This window comes from Rhipicephalus microplus, chromosome 2 (genome assembly GCF_043290135.1).
Source record: "Rhipicephalus microplus isolate Deutch F79 chromosome 2, USDA_Rmic, whole genome shotgun sequence".
In the NCBI taxonomy this organism is placed as follows: Eukaryota; Metazoa; Arthropoda; class Arachnida; order Ixodida; family Ixodidae; genus Rhipicephalus; species Rhipicephalus microplus.
The window spans coordinates 125,755,859-125,782,996 of NC_134701.1; the positions used below are offsets into that span (position 1 = coordinate 125,755,859).

The 27,138-nt window shown below is 46.0% G+C and overlaps 1 protein-coding gene across 4 annotated transcripts in view; it reads right to left on the reverse strand.

The window, feature by feature from the left end:
* LOC119170756 (solute carrier family 45 member 3) overlaps positions 1–27,138 on the reverse strand; it is a 269,172-nt gene that overhangs the window by 198,830 nt on the left and 43,204 nt on the right. The window contains exon 1 of one of the 4 annotated variants that reach the window (XM_037422009.2): positions 12,800–13,296. The exons of the other annotated variants lie outside the window; for them this stretch is intronic. The gene's annotated coding sequence lies outside the window, so the exon portion shown is untranslated. Of the gene's footprint in view, positions 1–12,799; positions 13,297–27,138 lie in introns of those variants that run through there. 4 annotated transcript variants of the gene reach the window in all.

The following is a 27,138-nucleotide window of genomic DNA, read 5'->3' on the forward strand; positions in this document are numbered from 1 at the left end:
TTCATGGCTGTGGTGGTGATGTTATACTGTGAAACATCCATCTAGTGAATTACTCCTTTCAGTAATGTAACTTTTCTCCAGGTGGCGCTAGCTACTTTCTACTTCAAGGGTATAGTGCTATCAGATATCCACATTGTATACATAACGACGTACATTTATCTATGTAGTCACCCATGCGTGTGCTGGTGCATTTCTGCTGCGCAATAAGTTGTTCACATGGAGCGTACACGTTTAGAGAAAATTGTGTCTGCGAAAGCAGCGATGATGCCCTGTGCGACCGTGTGTATGTGAAGTGCAAATTTGCGAAGGATTATGAGCCGCATGAATGAAGGTGAGCTGAAACACGAAAGTGGGACCGTTCTTCTCGACAGCTCGTTGTCGACAAAAGTCATCGCCAATTGCCCTCGTAAACACGCGCACAACGCCGCTACACTGGCTGATGCTTTGAGAAATAAAGACAGCCTTACGTTTACTTGTTGTGTGACAATCATTTTGCAGTATTTCCGGTATTCTTGTGACTGCATGCCGTGTAAATGCACGGGCGAGTGAAATGCGCGATCAGCGTTGTTGTTACGCGTGGTTCTTGGCACCACGGGTCTGGCCGCTTCGTCTTATTTTCGATATAATTTCATATAATGCTGAACGGTATCGTTTTTACGTTGCCCAGTCGCGCATGCTGTTTATTTGTCGAGATTCGATGTCGTTGATAGGCCTAAATCTAGCGCTCGCTTCACTGGCTTGGCGTCCGCCATGTTGATTTTGACGATGGAGAAACACGTTTCTCCGTGGCGGATAGAGCAATTTTGCTCCATCTGAAGACGAACATTGGGGACATCGCCGTTTCTCCCTAAATGGAGAGTACGTCACTCCATTTTTTTTAAGAGTGTACCCCTTCCCCCACCCCTCACCCCCACACACACACAACCAGCAGCTGGGATCTTATTCAGTGAGCTAAATGAGGACTCCATAGGTGGCAGGAATGCGCACCCCGCTTTATAACTTCATGCTACTTTTCCCCGAAATTCAGACGTCTTCGCTTTCATCACGCTTCTCTTGACAATGAAAATTCTGATGCAAGTGGCGTGGTGTTAGGCCGGCTACCTCATAGGAGTCTCCCACCATGAGCCTGGGCTTCACTGCTGTCCGCGCCTGACGGTCTCTGTGGCCCCTGCTGCATCCTAAAGGTCTCGCGTGGCTCGGGATGTCGGTGGCACGTGGTACATCTACACCAGCTGCTGCCACTTGCTGGCTCAAGTGGGTGTTCGATGAGACTTTAAATCTTTCGTATTCACAATTACATTGACCAAGCAGGATTCCTGGCAGACTACTCGACAACAGGCCATATTCACACTATTTAACAGGTGACCGATAAATGTGCGTACATTGACCAAGCCCCATATGCAGCATATACAGATTTCATAGATTACGTGGAAGAGTATGATTCGGACGAAACTTCAACAGTCATGCACCCATTACCCAATCAGAGTATATAAAAATATTTGAAGACGCATATAAATGTTGTAGAAGAAATCTTCTGTGGCTCCACAGCCATCGTACTTATCTATATAGAATTCAATAACATTTCAATAAAGGTAATAGAGAGTACAATAGTAACCTGCAATTAGCTGATCACATTGTTATACAATTAGTAACTAAGGGGATGAATTTTGAAACGTGGTAATAGAATTTAACACGCAAAGAATTGGAATGGTGCGTCTAAATTGGTAGGCAGCTAGGAACTGGAAGTGCTAAAAGAATGTGTTTATATTAGCAGGTAGTGACCGCAAAACCTAAATATGAGAGTGAAGTGAGTAGGAAAATAAGAAAGGGGTGCAGCGTATTTTACAAGTATCCTCACGAATCCTCCCAATGATCATAAATGATAGATAACCAGTCTGCCTCGAGACAAAAGGGCATAACAGCTGCATCTGCCACTACTTACTTACGGAAAAGCAACCTCGAGGCATACGAAAATAGTTCGGTTTACGCTGAGGACGACACACGTACGTGCCGTGGAGAGGAAAATGACGGTTGCAACATCTGGAGACCAGAAGAGAGCAGAGTATGTCATAGATTGAACGGGCGTCAAGGACATGTCGGTCGAAATCATGGATTAATGAGCGTGAGCAAGACATGTAGCGAGAAAAGACTACTGCTGATCATTAAGAGTTACTGTCTGGATTCCAATAGGAAGCATGCGTGTCAGGAGAAGGCCGAAAGCACTGGACGGCAACAGGCGCTAGACCGGTTTAGTTTGTTAAACATAGCAGAGACATTTCGCGCTGCCTTTAGGTCGATCATAATGAGTATTCAATACTAAGATGTAATACTGACATGTTCTCTGGTTCTCGTTGTCCAACCAAAAAGAGATACCGCCACTGTGACTCTCACTCGTCCCGTTGTTTATATCCTACGTTAGAAAACTTCACGAACGGTAATATGAAGGAAAGAAGAGTGTCGTACTTTCTCCGAAACTTGTCAGCAAATAGAACGCGGAAGCAGATTTTAAAAAAGGATGAAAGAAGGTACGGACGGGTAAAAACAGGTGGCTAAAGTCACACAGCGTGATGCATGTACACGTGCATTTCTACTTGACAAAGAAAGCATTGCTGGAAGCATTGAGGACGCTTCCATAAGCACTAGGTGGTGAAGCATGCGGGCAGTTGTCAGGGCCTAATGTCCCACAGAAAATTTCAGCTTGTGAGGGATAAGAACTTGAAATCTTTGGGCGAAGACAATGTCTTTCATGGTTCTTTTCGCCCGCAATTTCAAGTAAGGAGGTACGATTTCTGGCGGCAAATATGGGCAGATACTGAAGGCAGTTGAGCCAAGCAGAATGTTTTAAATTGATCATATGAGTTCCCAAATTTTAGGGGCAATGCTCCTTATAGCGGCACCCGTTCGTCCCTTGTAACCGTTGTAGTGTGTAACAAGTATAACATTTTGACCTTCAAGGTGGTGCCGTTGAGAGATTTGTTTTCTGCGTTGTCGAACAATAAAAAATAGTGCTCAATGTGCATGCCAATGGCTGCTAACGGGGGTTGAGAGACAGGAGCATTCGGCTTTTAGTTAACGCGCACGCTGCGATCCCCATTAGCAGCCATTGGCATGTACATTGAGCACTATCTGACAAGAAAGGGTTGCTACGTTGTACTCGCTGGGTGTAACCTCCTTAGCTGTAATAAGGTTTAGCGAGCGTTGAGCCACAGTGCCATGAATACAACGAATTTTTATATACCATGAAAGCACTCGAGGTGGTTAAAGGTGGGAAATAGGTACGAAGCGCAAGCCGTAAGAAAGTAAAAGCCGAATTCTCCTGTCTCTCATTTCCCATTAGCAGCCATTGGCATTGAGCACTATCTGACAGGAAAAGGTTGCTACGTTATACTCGCTGGGCGTAACCTCCTTGTTTTTAGAAAGGTTTAGCGAGCGTATGGCCGCAGTGCCATGAATAAAGTGAACTAGTATATACCATGAACTCGAGATGGTTAAAGGTGGGAAGTAGACCCGAAGCGCAAGCCGTAAGAAAGTGTGCGTGTGCTACCTCTCGTTCAGCCCTTGGAATGTCCGCTGGATGGCGGTGCTTCTATATGAAGAATATATGATGAAAAGATGCGAGATGGTGGTACTTGGACTGTTGAATAGGTGGACGAACGGACACACAGACAGATGCATGGACGGACGCACGGATGGCTGCACGGACGGATGGACGCATGGACGGACGCAGGAGTGGATGCACGGACGAAAGCAGGGACAGACGCACAGATGAACGTGCGGACGCACGAACAGACGCACGCACGGGCGGGCGGATGGACGCACGGGTGGCCACACAGACGCACGCATGGATGGACGGAAGCAAGAACGAATGGACGGACAGATGCTTCACCCCACTATCCATCATTTATTCCGTGAATATGCAGCCTTTTTTTGCACTTTACTTGAGGTATTTCTAGAAATGGTTAATGATTTTATGTGTATAACAGCAGACATTCGAGTCAGACTTCTACGAGGCTACAACAACAGCGCCGTGTTTGTCCCTTCTATGAACGTCGTTCTTATGTGCGCTGTTACCCTCCCAACTTGACTCACCAACAACATCTCACCATTACGCCTCGAGAAAACCGGTTAAGTTAAAACTAAGGTAAGCTATAGTGCTGACGAAGAAAGGCTGTTAACATTTTAAGAAGGAATGTGGGACTGCATGCACGTATAAAAGCCGCATAATTACCCCACGGTAATGCGCCCCACGTCCTGCCGGGTTATCTGGACATGAGCGAACGGCGGGGTCTTCTCTGTTGCTGGGTTCGTTTATCGGCGAGCTCTCAACGACCACACACTCGGGAAGAGAAGAGGCCCGCCATCTCAGACTGATAACTGAGTGACCCCTCCCTCTCCTCTACACGAAGTGCAAAGCTTCTATTTCGGTAGACGCCAGGTAATGTGCGTCATTTACGACACCCATACTTCAGTTGAACAGATCTGGTGGAGCGTTATATTGAAGCTATTACCAATTGTTGCAGTAAACGCCTTCGCATAAAGAAAAAGTTCCAATCTTGGAAATCACATTGTCATCTGGCCTCTGCCGTAATCTCTTCACCGAAATTTTCGCGTTATGTAGCAGCCCTTTAATGCCACTGAAAATTCCGGTGCCATTTTTTTATGTATTGTGTACGCACTCTTATTGGTAACAGTGTTGCGGAGTTGCCAATTCGAAATCAGAACGAATCCAGAATAATACTACATCATCGCGAGCCCGGAATGGATCGGGAATAGAATGGCGACAAAGCTTGAATGAATAAAATTGGAATGGAATTAAGCGGATCTTGCACGAAATAAAATGACAATGTAACAATGTGTACATATGTAGTAACCAATCTGTATCGTTTGAACCCACTCCTGTAAGAGCCTGTTAAGGCTTACAGTATGAATAATCAAATAATTAAAAATAGTTACGCCTTTTTTTTTTCGGAAACAGCGCACCTCTTAGTCGACGTGCTCTTTTTCAAACTTCAAACATAAGTGAATCGGACCTTGCAATTCAACAATAAAGCTATACTTTTTAAAAGGCTTGGATGATTACAAGCTTGGTACATTTATGAGCAATGCACTTATTCCATAATCTGGTCCTTAATTAGACTGTGTTGCTCCTAAGTTCCTTTTTTTTTACTTTTCGCGTAGCCGCAGCTGTATGTCCCATGGTGTCGCTGTGGTGAACCACGATGGCGGCATACCCCTTTACACCTTGTGATTTGTTTTCCCTTGGCCGCACCTCAGCCACCTGATGTTTCCCCATCCTTACCTTTGCTTCCGCCGCCATCGGCGACTTGGACGCACATTTTAAAAGAGCGCTTATCTAAGTTGCGATTCGTATTGGTGCTGGTGGTTGTGATTAGAGGAAAGAAAAGACGCCTAATTACGCAGGTGCGATGCTTGTGCTTACTGCAAGCTTTCGTGCACTGCTAGCGCGCCGTCTCACCGCATATTACGACCCCACCACACCATTTTTTTGCAGTACTGTCTCCCCTTTTTTACACACATGGGCGCCTTTGCCCAAAACACTATTGAAAAGATCTGTATATGTCAGAGCAGCACACATTTGTACACAATGAACTGTGTGCTGGGTGAACTGTGTGAGCAATTGACTGTTGCAGAAGATGAACCGCACACAGTTGGAATATACTTTTGAAATCATTGTTTCGATAGCCTGCCAAAGCAGGCAATCACACGTGACTAAGGCGGTGCATCCCCGAATCCTAACGCGATGTTTCGCTGTCGTCATTTTAACGTTAGCGCATTTAGGCTTTAAAAATATTAAAACATCACGAATCGTTCAAACATGCATTTTTAGAAAAAAAGAAGATCTGCATATTCACTAGCTAAAGACTAAGCATTTACTGGTCACAAAAAGCACCAGATTCTTAGTAAGTGAAAGTAGCAAAATGCAGAATAGTGAAACTTGCTACTTTTCTAAGTAGTTTGTGAATAGTGCTTACTAAAATAATAAATGCATTACTGCATTTTAGTTACAGCGCGTTTATATGTGCATGTAAACTGCCATGTCAATATATTTCTATTACAGAAGCATTTATATGGGATAGTAGGCGAAGCACCATCGTCCATGTAGATTAGTTATTGGTCACTAATTCATCTACTTACCATGGCAAGTGCGCATCACCATACATAGAGGCGTGAACGAATCACAAACGAGAGCATCCGCACATATATTATCAAGACTTAGCCGGTATTCACCTTACCAGCTGTTTTAACGCTATTTATGATCCCACTTTGGAATAGCACGCGGGGTATTGGTTAGCAGCCATAAAGTTTGGAAAAAAGCTGAACGTTTTGTACACATGATCACTTACCTTCCTATTTGCGTGCATGTGTGCCATCAAGGCTCATCACCTAATTAGCACGAAATTTTTATTCCAAAGTAACCGACAAAATAATGTTTGGTCAAATTTTTTTCCAACAATTGTCACAATTACAGCAAGCTAAACGGCGGTGTTTACGAGAAATCTGGCAACGTATGTGGCCTAGCTGTTACCTAGTTAGAAAAATCAGAGCATATCCACGGAGTGAATGATGGTGAGTATAGGGCAAAACGTTCGTATTTCCGTCCGTGTGTCCAAGGATCTGTGCGTCCATCCGTTTGACCGTTCATCCATCCGTCCGTTCTTCCATCCATCCATCCATCTGTATGTCCGTGCATGCATCCGTCCGTCCGTCTGTGTGTCTGCGCATGTGTGTGTGTGTGTGCGTGTGTGTGTGTGCGTGTGTGTGCGTGTGGGTGTGTGTGTGTGTATGTGTGTTTGTCTGTCTGCCCACCCACCCCGTCCGTCCGTCCGTCCGTTTGTCATTCACAGCAGCGCCACCTGCTGAGTGGGTCATACAACTAGGTGGTTACGAACCGGTCACAAGACAAATGCATGGGCAGACCCACGGCTCTAGGAGCACTCGCCCTTAAAAGACCAAGAAAGCATTCCTGATTAGTAACGGCAAAAGTTTCAAGTTTTACTAGCTGCTGACTAAAAGCCACGAAGGTAGTAAAATCCTCTAGAAGCGACTAAATACATGTGTTGCCAACTGTTCACTAATTTATGACCTAAGCTTGGGCGAAAAACCACACTAGTGATTGCCCTGTGGCAATCAGTGGTGTGGTTGTACTGCACGAGAAAAGCCGCCAAGCTGCTATCCCTCGACCGTGGTAACGTTTCTGCGTGCTTCTGCAGTTTTCATGCATCGGATGACATCAGCTTTATGTTGTTACAATCATTCTTGGCGAGATAAAGTTAACAAGATATGTCTTTCCTGCCTTGGGGAATTGTAAAAATGTGATTGAGGTGTCTCGCCATTCTCCCGAGTGAGAATGATCTAAGTCTTTTCATTCCGGGGGAATTGAAAGGAATAAACTTGAGGCAAGTTGCGATTTCTTGGAATGAAATCAGAATGGAATGCAGGCGCCCATTCTGCAACACTACTTGTAATACCCCTAATGGGGCCTTTAAAAAGATCAGCGAAAAAGGTGTGATTATTAGCCTTAACGAAATGGTGATTTCCGATGCAGAACTTATAATAAATATGCATACCCACAACCAACAAAGGTGGCGTAAGATCCATGCATCACTTTGATGATAGTGTCGATGTAGGCGTAACAATCTGTAATCGATAAGGGCCGTCTTTTGAGCATAGGAAACACCGGGACAGACTGTTGGGGCGGTAAGCAGCTATCTCTCAATTATATAAAAGTTTATATGTACGTTACAACCTGGGAAAATCTTTAAGCACGACCCACACACGCGGCGCACCTGCACTTCACCTGGGGAAGAACAGGCGTGCCATCTGGCTTCAGCTCGAACAGTAATACCAAAGAAGCCATGCTTAGCTGAATGACGACGGCAGAATTTTTGGATGAAATCACCAGGACATTCAAGTCTCCGATCTAAAAGCAGCGACATACAAAACGTGTGTCTCTATGGCAAAGTCAATTATCAGAAACACTTGACGATCACTTGACATCACAAAAACGAGCAAGCTATATTGCACGGAGAAACCTTTAAGCGATTTCTCGCTTCGGGAAGAACCTTGATGGCCGTGGGCAGTGCTGGCATTTTTTTGGCGGAGCACTTCAGGAGTTGGAGCTGCAGTGCACAGTTGTTTTCGCTTGGCGTAACGGCGTCAAAATCACGTATAACAATATAGGGTAAAAAAAAGAGAGATAAACCGAGCACGAAATAAATGAACCGAAAATAGGAAGAAAAACAATGATTAGAAAGCGATCAATAAAAAGAGAGAAAGAAATAAGCGGAAATAAAAAAAATTAAAAAGCAGAGAAGGAGGAAAAGAAAGAGAGAATTGAAGAGAAACAAAGAAGGCTACTCCCCTCGGAACATTTTTCATTATTGGCGAAGCTACCTCGATTTTTTCTTATGTTGCCACTAGATGTTTCCCCCATTCGTTTTGATAACGTCGACCTTTTTAGGTCTTTTTCAATATGGCGGCCCCTCACAACGCTGGCATGATGTGCGCAAGGCCCTATAAGTAATTAAATTAAAGAGAAAAAGAGCCAGAGACTTTTTTTTTTCATTTGATAATTGACAGTTGCATTCTATATCCGGTTGGTTTTGTGGAATTTTGGAGAAGCATGAAATAAAAATAGACATGTTGTTTTATTTATTTGCCATATTTAAAACAAATCATATTTCTTTTTCTAAAGTTTCTTTAAACATCTGTCTTTACACTGTGTATTCACTTCCGAATAATCTTTGCGCATGCTTACGAACAGTCCAGATGGAAATCAGGAAAACTTGAGAATGGCCTTGCGGTAGCTTGTTGTTCAACATCTTGGGCACCGCGAAAAAAAAAAAAAAAAGACGAGGACAGTGGGAGGTATACACGCGAACAAGGGCGGTAAACTTTCGATTAGCTTTTCCGTGGAAAGGCGTAGAGAAAGAGCGGAATGGCAGGGAGGTTAACCAAGCTTGGCTAGGTTGGCTGCCCTACACTTGGGGTGAGGGATAGAAGGAATAATAGAATGAAAAGAGATAGAGAAAAAATAAGAAGAGTAAAAAGCGGGTGGATAAATAGTCAGCTCGAGACTACACAACGTGGTCCCACGCTGTTCTTTCACAAGCGCTCGTGAAGTCCGGTGGTCCTTAAAAAAGCACAAGAGAGCATTCGTGGCTTTGCGCGTATGCGAAACCGTCGGGAACGGCGCATCGTTATACAGCAAGTTATGACCTGCGCAGACAGAGTTACGTCCTAACGCACTACATATTGCGACGTCTTTTTATGAATAGAACAGTTTACCACCTGTGTTGTTGTACTGGTCTCTCTTGTGTGGTGCTCAAGTTGTTGACCAGATGTAAACTACCGATTTTTCATGCTGCAAAAAGATATCTTTCAGCAAATATACGTATCAAGATGTGCGAGCTTTTTTCAAAGTCAGCACTCATGGAGCAGATCCTGCGATAATGGGAACACCACGGTGTTTCTCTGAAAACAAACGGCTGAAAGAAGGCTTTCACAAAGTGTTTCGTCACTCACTTAGCAGAACGATGCGACTCATATCAGCGGCGACGGTATCGCAAGAGAGTCGAGTCTCACATTGCCAAAGGCCAGGAGGAAGTCACCGAAAGAAATCGGCCGACCCGACACCCGTCCTTTGCCCATATCACCTTACATGTGCCCCGCGTCATTCCCACCGTTGCAACATCCGGAAGAGAGAGGATCATAAAGTGTCACCGACGCAACACTTTCGCTTTCTGGGGCTGAGGCGAGATAGCGTTATCGAGACCCTTGCAACATATTAAGGGAGGCTTCCCCTCAGGACACACGAGGACGGCTAGCGTGAACAAACTGGAACATTCAGACTAATAGCACGAGACCACAGACATAAGTGTAAACTAGAAATGGACATGGCACAGCGCTGCACCATATCCACTTCTAGTCCATGTCTGTGGTGTCGCGCGAAACTAACCAAGTTTTCCATCTCACTTAAACTACAGCTCTTGCACCCACCCAAAAAAGTTGAGGGAACGTGGGATGAACCAAAAAATTATTATTTCTGCTCCGTTAGTGCATGGCGCTTCTAACCTAGCAGATAGCTGCCATCGGATGAATGCACTACTGCAGGCTGGAACATCTATCCGGAGGCTGTGTTCTCAGACGAAGAGGAAATAAAGCTTTCTCGGAAATTTCGCGTTCCGCCAACGTTTGCGGGCGGAATAAGTTTGACGGAAAGTGAAGAACGCATGCGGGCAATCACCATGAGGCTGAAAGCCCTAGTGTGTGAAGTTACGCGTGCCTGAGGGAATGCCAAGTTTGTTAGTCCATACATAAAAAAACGTGAAGGGACGGAAGAGACTTTGCTCTTTTGAAGCCTTCATTCCGTCTCGTCGGACCAAGTAAAGTATAGGGGAGGTTATTTGTACTGGAAAAACAATTTACATAAAGTTGTTCAACGCGATAATGAAGACGAAAAATCGTTCGCTTGCATGCGCACTATAGGTATTTTACCCCCAGTGTTAATTTCATTCCTGTGCACTTATTGGAGTAGTTTTAAATCATGCGCTAAATGGAGCTTCACTACTGTTAAACCAAATGGTGTGCGAACGTAGCACGGGCATCCAACGATTCCCATTGCACGGTTGTTTTGACTTCGTTCGTTGAGGTTAACTCGCTTTTGAGTACTGATGAGCTTGTTTTAGTCGTGTAATGACCACATGATTTTGAGCGTAATCACGCCAGGTGAGAACGATGGATGAACGACAAATCGTGCCGCTAAAGTGCTCCAAACTTTAAATAAATTGGAAGCCCATGGCAGCCAATTTAACATCTACCGGATTACGCGGGCGATGATCTTACCGACCTAGCTGATGCGGCTATCGCAATCATGGTGGTATTTACCTAATTGCGTATTAGACCTGCCCGATAGCATGAACTAGCATCAATCATAGCTATAACTATGAATTACTCTGGTTATGACTATCGCTGTGGTTATGACACCGTTCCGCATTTTTTGGACTACGTAGTTACCATTAGCATGTAACCTTTCATGTTCCAAGGGTTTTTAGCAGGTGTTTAGCTACGAAGTCTCAACTGCCAACCAACGGCTCTTTTCTGCATTGCACACAGTGATTCCGAAAGTATGTGCTTTATTTGCTAAGACGTGGTCACGGGTTCACCGAATCCTGATTCATATGTGGGGTTTAACGTCCCAAAACCACCATATGATTATGAAAGACGCCGTACTGGAGGGCTACGGAAATTTCGACCACCTGGAATTCTTTAACGTGCACCCAAATCTGAGCATGAGGACCTGGTTCGCCGGATTCTACCAGCAGGGTTGTGCGCAGAGAAATATCCAAAATTACATACCCTTGGATACCCTCTGCGGCCTCTTATTCATTGATATGTGGGGTTTAACGTCCCAAAACCACTATATGACTATCCGAGACGCCGTAGTGGAGGGCTCCGGAAATTTAGACCACCTGGTGTTCTTTAACGTGCACCCAAATCTCAGCACACGGGCCTACAACATTTCCGCCTCCATCGGAAATGCAGCCGCCACAGCCGGGATTCGAACCCGCGCCCTGCGGGTCAGCAGCCGAGTACCTTAGCCACTAGACCACCGCGGCGGTGCTGTGGCCTCTTATTCAAGCCGGCTGCATGATCAGCTTTGTTTCTCATGCCCTTAATCGGCTTTGTCAGCATCATAGGAACTAATTTTCCACATTGAGCGTCTCATTTCTTCGTTTCGTCAATTATTTGCCATGCGCTGTCATCTACAATAAGCAAAATGATAGAATCAGTGGTTTTGCTCTTTTTCGGTGTTTGTCTTGTGTCCAATTTAAAAGAAGCGATATAGAAGCAAGAAAAAGTACAGATATGTTAAACAGACAGACGCCTGGTTGGCTGCAATACACTGGGGGAATGGTAAAGAGGCGAAAATCGGGATGGAACGAGATACATAGACAATAAGCATCTCGCGCCCACTTGAGCGCGCACATCAGACCAACAGGCGGTCTCGCAAATAAGTAGACATTAGGCAGCAAGGTCGATAACTGAGCCCGTTGGCATGGTTCTATATCATTTAAAGCAGTACAAACTACAGGACAAGAAGTACACACTAGGAAGCGTTGTAAGTGTTTACTTCTTCTTCTGTAGTTTGGGCTGCTTTAAATAATATGGGGGCGTTAGGCACGTCAGCAACGTCTTCATTGCCTTCTTCGACTTCGAGGCAGAAGTACATGGCCAAATTTCAAGACTAGGTGAAAGTACACCCTTCTGCGTAGCATATTCGAGGGCGAGCATTGCAGTGCTACTAAAACCCTGCTGCTTCTGCTGGCCAAGACAAGCACGAATGGTAAGTTGCCAGCCTTAGATAGCGTATTTTCGCACGTATTCAGATCTGTCTTGTCAATTAGGTAGGACTACACGGAAAGAAGAGGAATACAATCATGATTTTAACCACGGTGTCTTTCCATATCACGGCCTTATTCGTATCATAAAATTAGCATTGGTCTATATGCATTGGATAATGGTGCGCTATAAATAAAAAACACCTGGCAGAATGTTTTTGCAGCAAGAACGGTTACGACTCATTTGCAGCGATACGCAGATGATATGCCAATATATATAAATGAACCCTAGGGTAACCCTTACGTTCCACAAGTTAGCGGTTCTAATATACACCTTGCTCTGTCATTCGTAAGTGTGTATCTCCACATTAGTGGACTCAGTCTAACACTCATGGCGTGCCTGAATTTGGCACGTGTAATTAAACCGGGGTACTCACTCGGTACAGTGAAATCCGACGCTGAGTGCAGATGTCGTTCCTGGAGTACAAAATCTTATCCAGTTTTCCTATAGCTGAGAAGTCGTCCTGTCCATGCTGCCGTTGTAAACGGATCACTGCCAGGAGACACGCATCAGAACGGCCACACGGACACGCAGCGTGCAGCTTCACTTGCCGCGGATATCCATCGCGTGTCTACCAGAGGATTAATTTGCGGCACCTTTTCAGAGTGTACGGCTCTTGTTCGACTATCGACAGCTGTCGGTGGAACAATTAGCGGCGGCACGAAGGCAGCACTTTCAACGAGAAGACGTCACGCGGGAACGCCAACGCAGTCGGCGCAAGTGAAAAGCGTCTGTTAGCGGCCGGCGTTGTTTTCGCCGGTTTTAAGACATACGGCCTGAAAGAACGGCACGCCGGGGAATGCGCCGACGGAGCTCGAAACCGCCGAGAGAAGAGACAGAGGCAGGGCGACCCCGAGCACGCGTGTGACGGCGGCGGAGTACGACGCCGACTGCTCTCTTTCTCTCTCTCTCCTACTTGCGCTTCAGCTTCTTTCTCAGGCTGCTCTCCTCCTCTCTCTCCCCGAGGCCTCTTCGCGCAACGAGGGAGCCCCGAGCCACGACTTTCCCTCCACTCCTTCGTCAAAAGAGAGGGAAGACGTCAGTTGTCCGTTGATGCTGCCAACCGCCGCGACCCCCTCCACCGCTGCTCGCGAAACAACATAACATTCTCCCTCACTCACACATTCAACCTGCTTCGTTTCCTTCCTCACCTCCTCCAGACAGGCGCGAGAGTTCCGCAGGGTTCTTTTGTATTAAACACGTAACTTTCTGTTGTTTACTTCACCATTTTGTCTTGTTTTGCTCGTTTTCCGCGTGCTCCCTCCCTTCCTGCTGTTATTTGGGCGCACCCTTGACAGTCGCGCCACTTTCGCCTTCACCCCGCAACTGAAGCGTCTTCCTCCCGCTGTTTCTGTCTCGTCTTTCTCCTCCTGTGGCGGTGATGCTCGGGGATACCTCACCGATGCTACGACGTTTGCGGACGATGCAAAGAGGGAGGGAAGCGATGTCCAGGAAGATTGCCCCGGCCAAGGGCACGGTGGAGGAGGAGTCGTAGCTTGGTCGGTGACCCTGATATGCGAAGACGGAGCCGTATTTGTAACAGAAATCGAAGTTTTTACCTTAACTTCTTGAGCCATGGTGCCATCGCCGGGCTCACTAGCAAGGACGCAGTTTAGCTAACCTACTTGGCAAAGTTTGTGAGAGTATTTTAAAGGCGAAGCATTTATTAGTGAACTTCGGTGACTTTGAGCGTATCTGTCTATATATCTATATCTATCTAGCCCCCTACGGCTTTTATCTCTCCTGGCCGTTTCCATAATGGTACTGATACCAAAATTGGTATGGCATAACATGACTATATAACGAGCATGAGTGACTAGTCATGACATGAAAAGCATGACATATGTGTCTAGACTGTCAAGATTTACATTTCATGGTCATGCTGTTGCAATGGGTTCGTTCACATGAGATATTGCAAAACTTATATAGTATTACATGACTGCACTGCGAGCACACCTTAACGTGGAAATCATGACATGCATTTCATGGAAATTATGACTACATGCTACGCTCATAGTGCGCTCGCGGTCGTTTCACCAGCTTAAGATATACCGAATTTGGCGTTACGTAACTTGAATAGATGACTAAAAGTATATGACTGGTGCAAACGTGATAATCATGACATGTGTGCCATGTAAGAACATGACTGCATGCCACGCTCATGATGCGCTCGCGGCCGTTTCGCTATATTCACATATACCGCATCCGGTGTTACGTGACGTGAATGGATGACTAAGGTATGTGAGTGGTACGAACATGATAATCATCTCATGCGTATCATGTAAAACATGACTACATGCTACGTTCATAACGTGCTCGCGGGCGTTTTGCTAGCTCCACATATACCAACTTTCGTATCACGTGACGTGAATAGACGATGAAGTTAAATGACACGTCCAAACATGATAATATTGGCATGGAAGTGATGTACGGCATAATTTACGTCCGCCTCGTAACATCGTGCTGATTGTAAAGTGACATATCCACCTTCCTCAGCAAGCAGCTGAACACTTTATGGCTCACCAACACACAGCATCTGTTGCTCGTGACATCACCTAATCCAGCAGCTGACGTCACGACGGTCGCTAGTGACAGCAGAAGGGCACGAAGAGGAACATTGTATTGGTGGTCTGTTGGTGGTTTACAAAGTTGTCTGGTCGTGTGGTACCACAGCGACGAGGGTCCGTGCCCTTGTGGTCTTCCTGCAGCGCACCTCTCTCGTTGTGGGACGTCACACCTTACTCAGTTGTGCTCCGGTGGCTCAAGGTAATTCCGACGCGGTGAATTACGTGAGACATGTTGCGATAGAACTCTCACTTTCAAAATTTTACAGAAAAAAAAAAGGTAAACATCGGACTGTGTTTTAGAGGTGAAAAATAAAGAACTAAAATCTGGAGCAATTACTTGGAAGCTCTGTTCCCAGATCAAGGGGGGCTATAGATTTCTCTTAAATTTCATGTCCTGCAAAATTTTGCTGCAAGATGTACTTACGCAGCGTTTTCTTTTTCCTATATTTCTTTAAAGTTCAATGCCTGGCTTCGCTAGATTTTTCCAGACACGATTATCTTGGTGCGAATCATAAGGAGTCAGTAAAAAAAGTGTGTATCCAACAAAAAAAAAAAAAGGTTAAAGACTCTGAGTGCCCTGATATTGGGGGGGCTGCAGAAATCCACCAACACACTAGATGGTGGGCTTAAAAAAAAAAAAGAAGTGATTGATGAGAGCCCAATCTTGGACACGTTATGTGATGAAGCGGGAAGAAACGTCGCGATAGCACGAGAGAGAGCGAGTACAGGTAATAGATTATAACTGAGGGAATTCATAAATGTTTAACGCATCAATAAATATGAAATTATTTTAACTGACCATTGATATTGGCCGACATTTTTGTTATTGTTTATTTATTTGATTTGCATACACGGATACACAAGGACATAGAGGAAAAAGGGAGAGAGCAAGCTGGCAACTGCCACCTATAGGGGCACAATGCCTGCACACTCTTTCTGAAAAATGGGAAGAAACAGAGGAAAGAAACGAATGAATGAATGAATGAATGAATGAATCAATGAATGATAGAATGAATGAATGATAGATTGAATGAATGATAGAGTGAATGATTGAATGAATGAATGAATGAATGAATGAATGTTACCTTCGTAATCTGTGTAGAGATAGCAAACACTTGTCGGTCCTATTGTCAAAGGCTAGTTGAAGGTGCGAAAAAATAATACCTATAGAAAGATTCTAGCACAGTAGGGAAGAAAATAAAAAACGTGGTAATATCCCAAACATAAATAAATATAACAATTTTTAATGAAATCAATAGTAAACAATCATATCAACCAACAAGGATCATACAATGGAGTACCTAAGAACAAAGTATACGGGCTACATACAGATACAATGAAAATATACGGTGCCAATAATCAAGAAGCTATGAAATAGAAAAATTCATCACATTTCAATTAGTGAGCAATAAGAATGACTACAGGTGACTTGAAAAATTCGTACTTTATGAGAATAGTGACAGAACTATGAGCATATGTTACCTGATTAGACAACACTATCGCGGGCATATAAAGAGCAGTAACCATTTATGTACATAATCTGAAACCTTCTACAATACTAACACAGCTTCTATAGTTTACCCTGTCTGTATCAAAGAAGGAAAATATTGTTTCATCGTTTTAGGAAAGCTTGCAGAATAAATGACTGCTGTTCAGAATGTGTTCCAGGTCTTTATTCCTGTGAACTGAAGCATACGTTCTCCGTACACATCATTACATAGCGCGAGATTAAAGTGATCAGAAGCTATACTTCCAGTACAGCGCGATGATAAAGAAAAAGATAAGAGGGAAGAAAGAGGAAAGTAGAGAGGGAAGTAAAGAAAGAATGATGAAGACTTCGACAAGTATAAGTAAAAAAAATTTTAAAATCCGACTATAAACTGGTGGCCAGGTCCGTTTGTTCCACAACAGTAAATATAGCTCGATGTGCCTCGTCGCGCCGAAAAGTACAACCCTCGAAAGCAGGTAATTTTTTTTAAAATAGTGGTAATGAGGAGCGCAATGGCATTAACATTTTATTTGTGTTAATGTCTTGATTGTGCACCCACGTAGTGTCGCTATTTCAGGAGGACGTTCTATAAGGGAGGCGGGGGGGGGGGGGGAATGGTGCTGGTGTTTTGGTGTTCACCAGTCTAGTGTTCGCCAGTTTTTCGCAGATTTTTCCTAAGCAGGATGTGAGCGAGATAGGTCTAATATTTTCATTGGCAAGTTTTTTTTCTGGTTTAGGCACCATGACCACAATCGCATGTTTCCGTTTTGGTGGAACAGTTCTAGCGAGCCAATGTTTGTTTATGTATTTTGTGAGAGCTTCAATGGCTTCGTCATTTAGATTCCTGATCATACCATTGGTGATTTTATCTGCACTTGTTACTAAATATGGCTGCTCTTATGTCAGCGTCCGTAAAAGGCTTATCTCAATCAGGTTGCGGTTATTCTTTATACCTTCCTTGATATGAAGGCGTCGTTCCGTCTTCCCCAAAGCATTTTTTTATGCATGGCTTGAATGAGGTCCTCTTTTGTACCAGGGTATGAGTGCAGCAATCTTTCAACAGCTTTACTGTTTTCATTTTTTGCCTTTGTGGGGTCTATCATGGCATTCAGTATGTTGCATGTTTTGCCCGTGCTCAACGTTCCGTTGAGTGAAGCCCAGAAATTGACCCAATTAGTTGCACCTAGTTGATTAATGTATTCTTCTGCACGCTGGGTGATATCTCCGATTCTTGCGTTTAATTGACGGTTACGTTTCTGTCTTTTCCTTACTTTCGGGAGGCTTCTCCTTACTTCCCAAAGATGTAGCAGGTGGGAGTCGACCTCAGGGCATTGCTTGGTCGCGTTATTTCTTCACTGTACCTTTCTTTTTGACGCCTTATTTCGTCACATCAATCACTAAAGTTTCCTATGTCAGAAGCAGTGAATTTTTGTTCCAGTGATTATCTGAACACAAGTCAATTAGTTCTTTTGGCAGCGCCAATCTTTTTACGTATCTGGTTTGTGTGTATAGTGGTTAATACTATGTAATGATCACTGCATTTTCTAGAGTGTTGTGCCATTCCACCTCTTGACAATTTTCGCACATCGTCAGACACGGCTATATACACTTTGATATATATGGCAGCCATCTGTGGCCGAGGCGACGCAAGGGCAGGTAATGGTTCGCCATGCATTTGGATTGATCTCTCTCACTGTTTCGTTTTCACTGCAAATATTTGGAGCAACCGCCGGTCAACACACTAGCTTTCATACTGTTTCTTTCGATTACTTCGAATGCTTCGTGACGAGCATTCAGGTCGCTTCGGGAGAACAAAAGAACCATTGATGCTTTCAACGAACGAACACTCGTTTGAAGCCTGAGAATGTACGGACCAGTGAGTAAAAACCCACTGCTTCACTATTTTTACCAACGACACTGTGTGGGTGTCACACAGAGGTGACACGCTGCAATCTTAACTTTTTCAATCTGTCATGTTATACTTGCGGCAAAGAACACTTGGGTTTCTTGCGACGCGGCTTCACGTCGAAGTGATTGCCGAGCCAATAGAAGCGCATTCCGCAATTTTATCGTTTGGCAACACAAACAAGGCCGCTGCAAAGAAAGAAGGCACGCACGCAGATTACTAAGGCATCCCATGTGTCTTCCTAACTAGCCCGTATACGAGTGCAAAAAACACATACGAGTTACAGTTTGTCGCAATCGAATTTCAGAAGCTGTGTTAGAAGTCTCATATGACCGCGTTGTCGGTTTAGGTTGCTTTTACTGCAAGCTTACTGCAACAAAAGATTCGCCTAACTAAAAGGGTACCTTCGCTTTAGTGTGATAAAGCAACCGCCTCGCTACTAGTAGGTATACTTGCTTTTTTTTGCTATAACTTGCCGTTCCAACTGACAGGGAAACAGCAAAACGCACTAAGCAAGGCACTTTCTACATGGCATGCCTTGTAGAGAAGCCCTAACGACACGACATGCGCGTTATATAAGCCTTTAGATATATGCCTAACAAACTGCTTTCTACTCGTTCACTTTGTTTATTGATTTACTTTCACAAAATTTCATAATACAGCATTATGCACAATATTATCGCACTTTGTAGTTGCTTGTTTTTTTTTTTCAGTGCTGCCATGTAACGACAGAATGACCTTCCGTGAATGTCAATTTCTCGAGCACGTTGAAGTATCTGAACGCCTGCTGCGACAGGTCATCTTGAACTTCTCGCTTACGATGCTGTATTGTTAAATAGTTTACCTGGCATCTCTGAGGGGTGCTTAAGATCGTCGATGGGCACTAGCTATCTAATGTGTTATGCACTCTAAGTTGCAATATCGTTGAATTTGAACACTATCCCCGTACAATAGTTGCGTTATCACTCTGAAAGTCTGCCTGCATCTTTCAGAGTGGTGGAGGGGACAGTGGACCTCTGCTGTTCGAGGTCTCGAAGTTCTTGCCGGATAATGGTGTGGATAAGGGTTTTAGGGGCGAAGCTCCTTAGGGCGTGGGCTGTGCGTCCTCTGTAGCCTGTATGTAGCCACCTCTAGTTTAGTTCTTGCAGTGTTCACTAGATGGCGGTACCGTCCCCTGTATGTAGCCACCTCTAGTTTAGTTCTTGCAGTGTTCACTAGATGGCGGTACCGTCTCCTGTATGTAGCCACCTCTCGTTTAGTTCTTGTAGTGTTTACTAGATGGTGGTACTTGTAGCTGATGATGAAAAGATGCAAGATGTTATAAACTAGAAAGCGGTACTTGTAGTTGATGAAAGACGCGAGATCTAATAAAATAGGAATGATGTCACATATGGCGCGTGTCATTGGTTGAAGGCAATCGTTCAATTTAGTGCGGCGACGTACGCTAGGGGGAGCGATGTAATAAAATCGAGTGGGCAAAATGTACAGAGGATTCATGGTTTACCATGTTTACCTCCGGAGCTTCGCCCACTCATCATCATTCACTTCGTGGATATGGCGGAATTTTTTAATTCAGAGGGAGGCATGAGGCGAGGATCGTTGTCTTGTCGAAGCCGGAAGGACTGCAACTTGTCAAGGCGTTGGCATGTCGAAATGACGTCTTCAAACGTAATGATATTTCCAACAGCCAAGGCGTTGAATGCGATTGGGCCGATTACTTTAAGGATGTGGCGAACACGCTCGTCTTCCGTCATATTGCTGTTCGCACGGTAACAGAGGCCAGAAAATCTTCGATATACGAAGTGTATGATTCATATACAAGTTAAAGATGCCACGCTAGCTTTTCTTTCGCAGTTTTGGAACGCCCCATGAGCAACCGAAGATTTGTCACAGTTTGTTGGCAAAGGTCGACCAATCAACGAAGTCAGCTTCGTGATTGAAATACCAGGTTTGGCTACGCTGGTCAAGTAGAAAAGGAGGTAGCTCAATATATCGAAAAAGTAATGAGCACATTATTAAGTGCGTAGTATATATAACCTCTTATTTTTCCGCATTGTCAAAGATTAATATCACACACCATCACTTGATTTCGTCAGACTGTGCTTGTAACAACAGACCAATCAAGATGTAATAAAGTTTTGTTGACATGCCTATGGGATACAAAAATCGTGCTCATATCGAATCACTTGTTTAATGTTCTGTGCGAAAATTAACAAAGATGTGCCATGAATGCCAACAGCTTATTTTTTAATGTGCTTCTTCAGCTATAGCATGTAAGCACTCACTCTGCTTCTTTAGAGTTGTGGTGACAAATACGAGCTCTAAGAAGGACGAAGAAGACGTTTGTTGTGGCGGAGGCTCGTGCTACTGCTGCTGCTGCTGAAACCGCTGGTTGCTGTCTCGGTGCTGTTAGGCCCAATAAACGGTTGCTCTACCCCGGCGTGCGTCTAGCAGTATTCTTACATTTGGTGGAGGTGCTGGGTATCTCAAGCTGGAACTCCGTTCTCGGACTCTACCTCAGCCCCTCGTCTCGTCAATATCTGACAACGTGACCCAGCCCCCTGCAGTGATAATCCCATCTGTCACCTGTTCCGGAATGCCACGACAGCGAGATCCAGTGATTTTCAACGCGACCGACGATCAAGACGCCGAAGACTGGCTTCGCAGTATGAAGCGGTAAGCGCCCACAATAAGTGGGACGACACAGACAAGCTCGCTCACCTCAATTTCTATCTCGCGGGTGTGGCAGAACTGGGGTTTAACAACCACAAAGCGGAAATACCCTCTTGGCCTACCTTCAAGAGGCGCTTCGCAGAAGTCTTTGGCCGACCCGTTGTTCGCAAGCTATGCGCCGAACAGTGCCTGCGCTGCTGCGCACAGCGCTCAGGCGAGACCTTTACCTCGTATATTGAGGATGTTTTGGACCTCTGCCGTCGGATCGATTCAGAAATTTCTGACCCTGACAAAATACGGCACATCATGAAAGGTATCGAGGACGATGCCTTTCACACGCTCGTTGCGAAAAACCCGCAAACCGTCGCCCACCTTATTCAGCACTGTCAGAGTTTCGACGAGCTGCGGAGAGAGCGGATTTCTACTCGACGTCCAAACCTCGACACGACCTCTGCATCTGGGTTAACCATTGACGCCGTTTCCTCCGAACAAACCACGTTAATGCAGCAAATCCAGCAGTTTGTCCGAGAAGAAGTTTCGCGCCAATTGTCTCTTGTGCCGTACGTCCCGACCAGTGAGCACATGCTGACCCCAACGCTCCGCAAGGCAATCGAAGAGCAAGTTTCTGACGCCCTGTCTCCCACATACAATCCTCCGCCTATCTCTGCCCCTCTCACTTACGCTGAGGCCGCCAGACGATCGCCGCCGTCGCACCAACCGTCACGGATCTTGCTGGACAGCCCCGTCCCCTCAACGCAGCAAGTCCTCCTACCCGTCGCCACCCCTACCTCCTGTTCGCCACCCCACACCACCATCAACAAACCATGGCGCACTCCAGACAATAGGCCAATTTGCTACTTCTGCCAGCTTCCTGGTCATGTAGCACGCTACTGCCGTCGTCGGAATTACAACCCAACTGCTGGTGAGGCGACTTACGACTCCTACCGTCCAGAGCCACCACAGCCGTCTTCGTTCCATCCCACGTCGTATCAGTCACCGCCACGTCGCCCCGGCTTCGACAGGAATCGGTCGCCCTCACCACGACGCCGCTCTATTTCTCCGATGCTTCCTCGATCACCACCCGCCCAAACGGAAAACTGACCATCGCAGTTCCCGAGGCAAGAGCTGCCCATATATAAAAACCTTAAAGGCCTCCGTTTTTATCTGCTAATGAAATAACTGTGCATATTGATGGTGTACCTGCGAAAGCGCTCGTTGATACTGGTGCTGCCGTGTCTGTGTTAAGTGGTGAACTGTGCCGCAAGTTGAAGAAGCTTACGCTGCCGCTTTCCGATGTCTCTCTCCGCACGGCCACTGCGCGTCACATCCAACCTTTCGCGGCGTGCACAGCTCGAATGGTCATCCAAAATATTTTTTATGTAGTCGAGCTCGTTGTGATTTCTCCATGTCCACACGACATCATCTTAGGCTGGGACTTCCTCTGCGCTCATCATGCCGTCGTTCACTGTGTGCGTGCCGAACTAGAGTTGTCGACGATGTGTGAACTGCCCCTATGTGAAGCGCCGACGTCTGAAGGACCTTTTTTCAAGCCGATATCTTCCTGAGTCACCGTAGCCGCGGACACTCACAACCCTCCTCTATCCTGTGTTCATGTGCCACTTTTCTGCGACGACGCACCCTCTGTCACTGCCCTCTTTATCCCCTCCGACACCTTCGGCTCTCGCAAAAGCTTCCTTCTCCCGTTCGCAGTTGTCACCGTAGAAAACTCACGTGGCTCCATTTATATAACGAACTCGCTTCGTCCCCGGCCATATTATTCCGTGGCGAACTCCTCGGTCACCTTGAGGAAATCAATTCTGTTTCATCCAGTCACCTCCGTGATCACTTGTCATCATCTCTCCTAAACACCATTACCGCTGATACCACCCCCACTTCATCTCCGGAGGTTTTTTCCCCATCCATTGACCTTAAACTTCCCGTTGCTCAGCGCACCCAACTCCTGGCTTTACTCGATCGCTTCAAGATGTCATTTGACCATAGCCAACCTTCTTTGGGTCGCACGTCTGCCATCATTCACAAAATCGACACCGGTAGCCATGCACCTTTGCGCCAGCGCCCATATCGAGTTTATCACGCTGAACGCCGTGCCATTGATGATCAGGTGAACGATATGCTTCGACGTGTTGTGATAAAACCTTCAAACAGCCCCTGGGCCTCTCCGGTTGTACTGGTGAAAAAAAAGTATGGCGGCATCAGATTTTGCGTTGACTACAGGCGTCTTAACAAGATCACCAGAAAAGATGTTTACCCGCCGCCCAGAATTGATGATGCCCTCGATTGCCTGCAAGGAGCAGAGTACTTTTCTTCTTTAGATCTCCGATCGGGCTACTGGAAGGTCCCTATGAATGAAGCCGACCGCTCCAAGACTGCGTTTGTAACACCTGACGGATTGTACGAGTTTAACGTCATGCCATTCGGCCTCTGTAATGCGTCTGCCACCTTCGAGCATCTCATGGACAACATCCTCATAGGCTTTAAATGGAACACATGCCTGTGCTATTTGGATGACGTCGTCGTTTTTTCCAAGGACTTCAACTCCCACCTCAGCCGTCTAGCAAGCGTCCTGACTTGTCTTTCGAACGCTGGACTGCAGCTGAATTTGAAGAAATGCCACATCACTGCCCACCAGCTTACCATCTTAGGGCATGTTGTTAGCAAGCATGGTGTCCGTCCTGATCCAGCCAAGCTTCACGCTGTCGCCGACTTTTCCAGGCCGGCTACACTAAAAGAACCCCGCAGCTTCATCGGGCTCTGCTAATATTTTCGCCGTTTTGTGCGCGATTTCACCACCATAATCGCACCCCCGACGCAGCTACTTGCCGACAACCAAGACCTCTTGGCGTGGTCCCCAGCATGCGATGAAGCATTCGCATGATTACGCCATTTTCTGACATCACCACCTATCCTACGCCAATTTGATCCAGACGCTCCAACCGAAATCCATACGGACGCTAGTGGAGTTGGCCTCGGCGCTATTCTTGCTCAGCGTAAATCTGGCTTCGATGAGTATGTTGTGTCCTACGCTGGTCGCACCCTCACTAAAGCGGAAAAGAACTATTCAGTCACCGAGAAAGAATGCCTTGCCATTGTTTGGGCAATCACAAAATTCCGACCTTACGTATATGGCCGCCCTTTTGACGTAGTGACTGATCACCACGCATTGTGTTGGTTGTCGTCATGAAAAGACCCATCTGGTCACCTAGCTCGCTGGGCACTACGTCTCCAAGATTACGATATTCGTGTAATTTATCGGTCAGGCCGCAAGCATTCGGACGCCGACGCTCTTTCTCGCTCGCCACTTCCCCACGATTATGTTGCAGCGTCTCTTTCCAGCTGCAAATGTTCTTCACTTGAACAGGCCGACATGTCCGCTGAGCAACGCTAGGATCCATGGATAGCGTCTCTCTTAGAGTACCTGTCTCAGACGTCTCCACGTACCGAATACTGTTTACTTCGACGAACTGCTCGCCATTTTACCATCCGTGACGGTCTTCTGTACCGGCGAAACTACCTATCTGATGGCCGCAAATGGTTGCTGGTAATACCTCGCCACCTACGTTGTGACGTCTTGGCCTCCTTCCACGCGGATCCGCAATGCGCCCACGCAGGTGTAGTGAAGACGTATGCTCACCTACGAATTCGATATTACTGGCGCGGAATGTACCGCTTTGTTAGGCAGTACGTCCGTTCATGTTCCTTGTGCCAACGCCGGAAGAGCTCCCCTCGCACATCTACAGGGCCACTCCAGCCACTGCCTTGTCCTTCTCGGCCTTTCAGCCGCATCGGAATAGACTTGTACGGTCCCCTACCATACACACCAATTGGAAACCGCTGGGTCATCATCGCCGTGGACCACCTTACACGCTACGCCGAAACTTCGGCGCTTCCCGAGGCCACTGCGCGTGAAGTCAGCCTGTTTATTCTGCACAACCTCGTCCTTCGGCATGGTGCACCCCGCGAGCTTCTCAGTGCCCGTGGGCGTTCTTTCTTGTCGGAAGCTGTATAAACCCTCCTACGCGAATGCAACATCATGCACCGAACAACGACCGCATACCACCCCCACACCAACGGGATGACCGAGCGATTTATTCGCACGCTGGGCGACATGCTCTCCATGTATGCTTCTGATGACCATACGAACTGGGACCGCATACTGCCATTCGTTACTTACGCTTACAATAGCGCAATTCAATCGACAACTGCATTCTCCCCATTCTACCTTCGTTATGGTCGGGAAACCATCGTTCTTGGACACTATCCTTCTGTACCGCCCAGACCCTTCAGAATCAACAACTTTGGCCGAAGCCGCCACGTATGCCGAAGAATGTCGGCAGCTAGCACGTTCGCTAACAACGCACGATCAGGCTCGCCAGAAGCACTCGCATGACCGATGCTCATCTCCTTCGTCATACGCGCCTGGGGCAATCGTGTGACTCCGCGTGCCATCGTCTGCCCCAGGCCTTTGCTCAAAGTTCATACGCAAGTGGGACAGTCCGTGCCGGATCCTGTGCCAGACTTCACCAGTCAACTACATAGTTGAACCTATGCAGCCACCTACATATCAACGGCGCCGCGAGCGTGAGACTGTGCACGTCGAGCGTCTAAAACCTCACTACGACCCACCAGTCCTGTCTGTGCCATAGGTCGCCAGGATGGCTCCTTTCGCACCGGGGAGTCAATGTAGTGACAAATACGGGCTCTAAGAACGACGAAGAAGACGTTTGTTGTGGCGGAGGCTCGTGCTGCTGCAGCTGCTGCTGAAACCGCTGGTTGCTGTCTCGGTGCTGTTAGGCCCAATAGACGGTTGCTCTACCCCGGCGTGCGTGTAGCAGTATTCTTACAGTATTCATTTTCGCTACGTGCTTACCAGTTCTATTTCTGCTTGCGCCAAGAAATCGTAGCTGCAGAAACTGTGTAACTGAACAATAGTGGGGAATAGGGCCGGGCCAAAATGTTTTCTTCCACCCATCACCCAAGTACATATTACTTTTGGTATGAGTGCACAGCCGAGAATGAAAAATTCGCACCTCTCCCAAGGTATGTGGGAAACCACATACCTTGCAAACTTCGGCAACGTTGAGCGTATCTATCTATCTATCTATCTATCTATCTATCTATCTATCTATCTATCTATCTATCTATCTATCTATCTATCTATCTATCTATCTATCTATCTATCTTTCTATCTATCTATCTATCTATCTATCTGTCTATCTATCTATCTATCTATCTATCTATCTATCTATCTTTCTATCTATCTATCTACCTATCTAGCCGCTTTTAGCTCTCCTGGCCGTCTCCATAATTGTATCGATACCCAAATTAGTATGGCATACCGTGACTGTATGACCAGCATGGTGAACTGGTCATAACATGAAAGTCATGACATGTATGTCATGAATGTCATGATTTACAATTCATGGTCTTGCTTCTCTTGTGGTGGTTTAGTTCACATGACATTTTTCAGAACTTGCAAGGTATAACATGACTGTATAGTCAACATGAGTGACATACCGTAACGTGGAAATCATGACATGCATGTCACGATTTTCATGTTATTAGTAGTTAAGACTACACGCCATGCTCATCGAACGCTTGCGGTCATTTCGCTAGCGTCACATATACCAAATTTTGTATACGGGACGTGAATAGATGACGAAGGTACATGTCTGGTACAAACATGATAATCATGACATGCGTGTCATGTGGTAAAATGACTACAATGCCACGCTCATGATACGCTTGCAGCCGTTTCGCTAGCTTCACATATACTAAATTTGGTATTACGCGACGTGAATGGATGATGAATGTAATGGCTGGTGCAAAGACGAAAATTTTGAAATGAGTGTCACGTAAAACATGAATACATGCTGCGCTCATAGCGTGCTCGCGGCCGTTTCGCTAGCTCCACTTATACTAAACTGCGTATCAGGAGACGTGAACAGACGACGAAGGTAAATGACACGTCTACACGCGATAATCATGAAATGCGTTTCATGTAGAAGACGACTACACGCTCATAGCGTGCTCGCTACCGTTTCGCTACCTCCACATATACG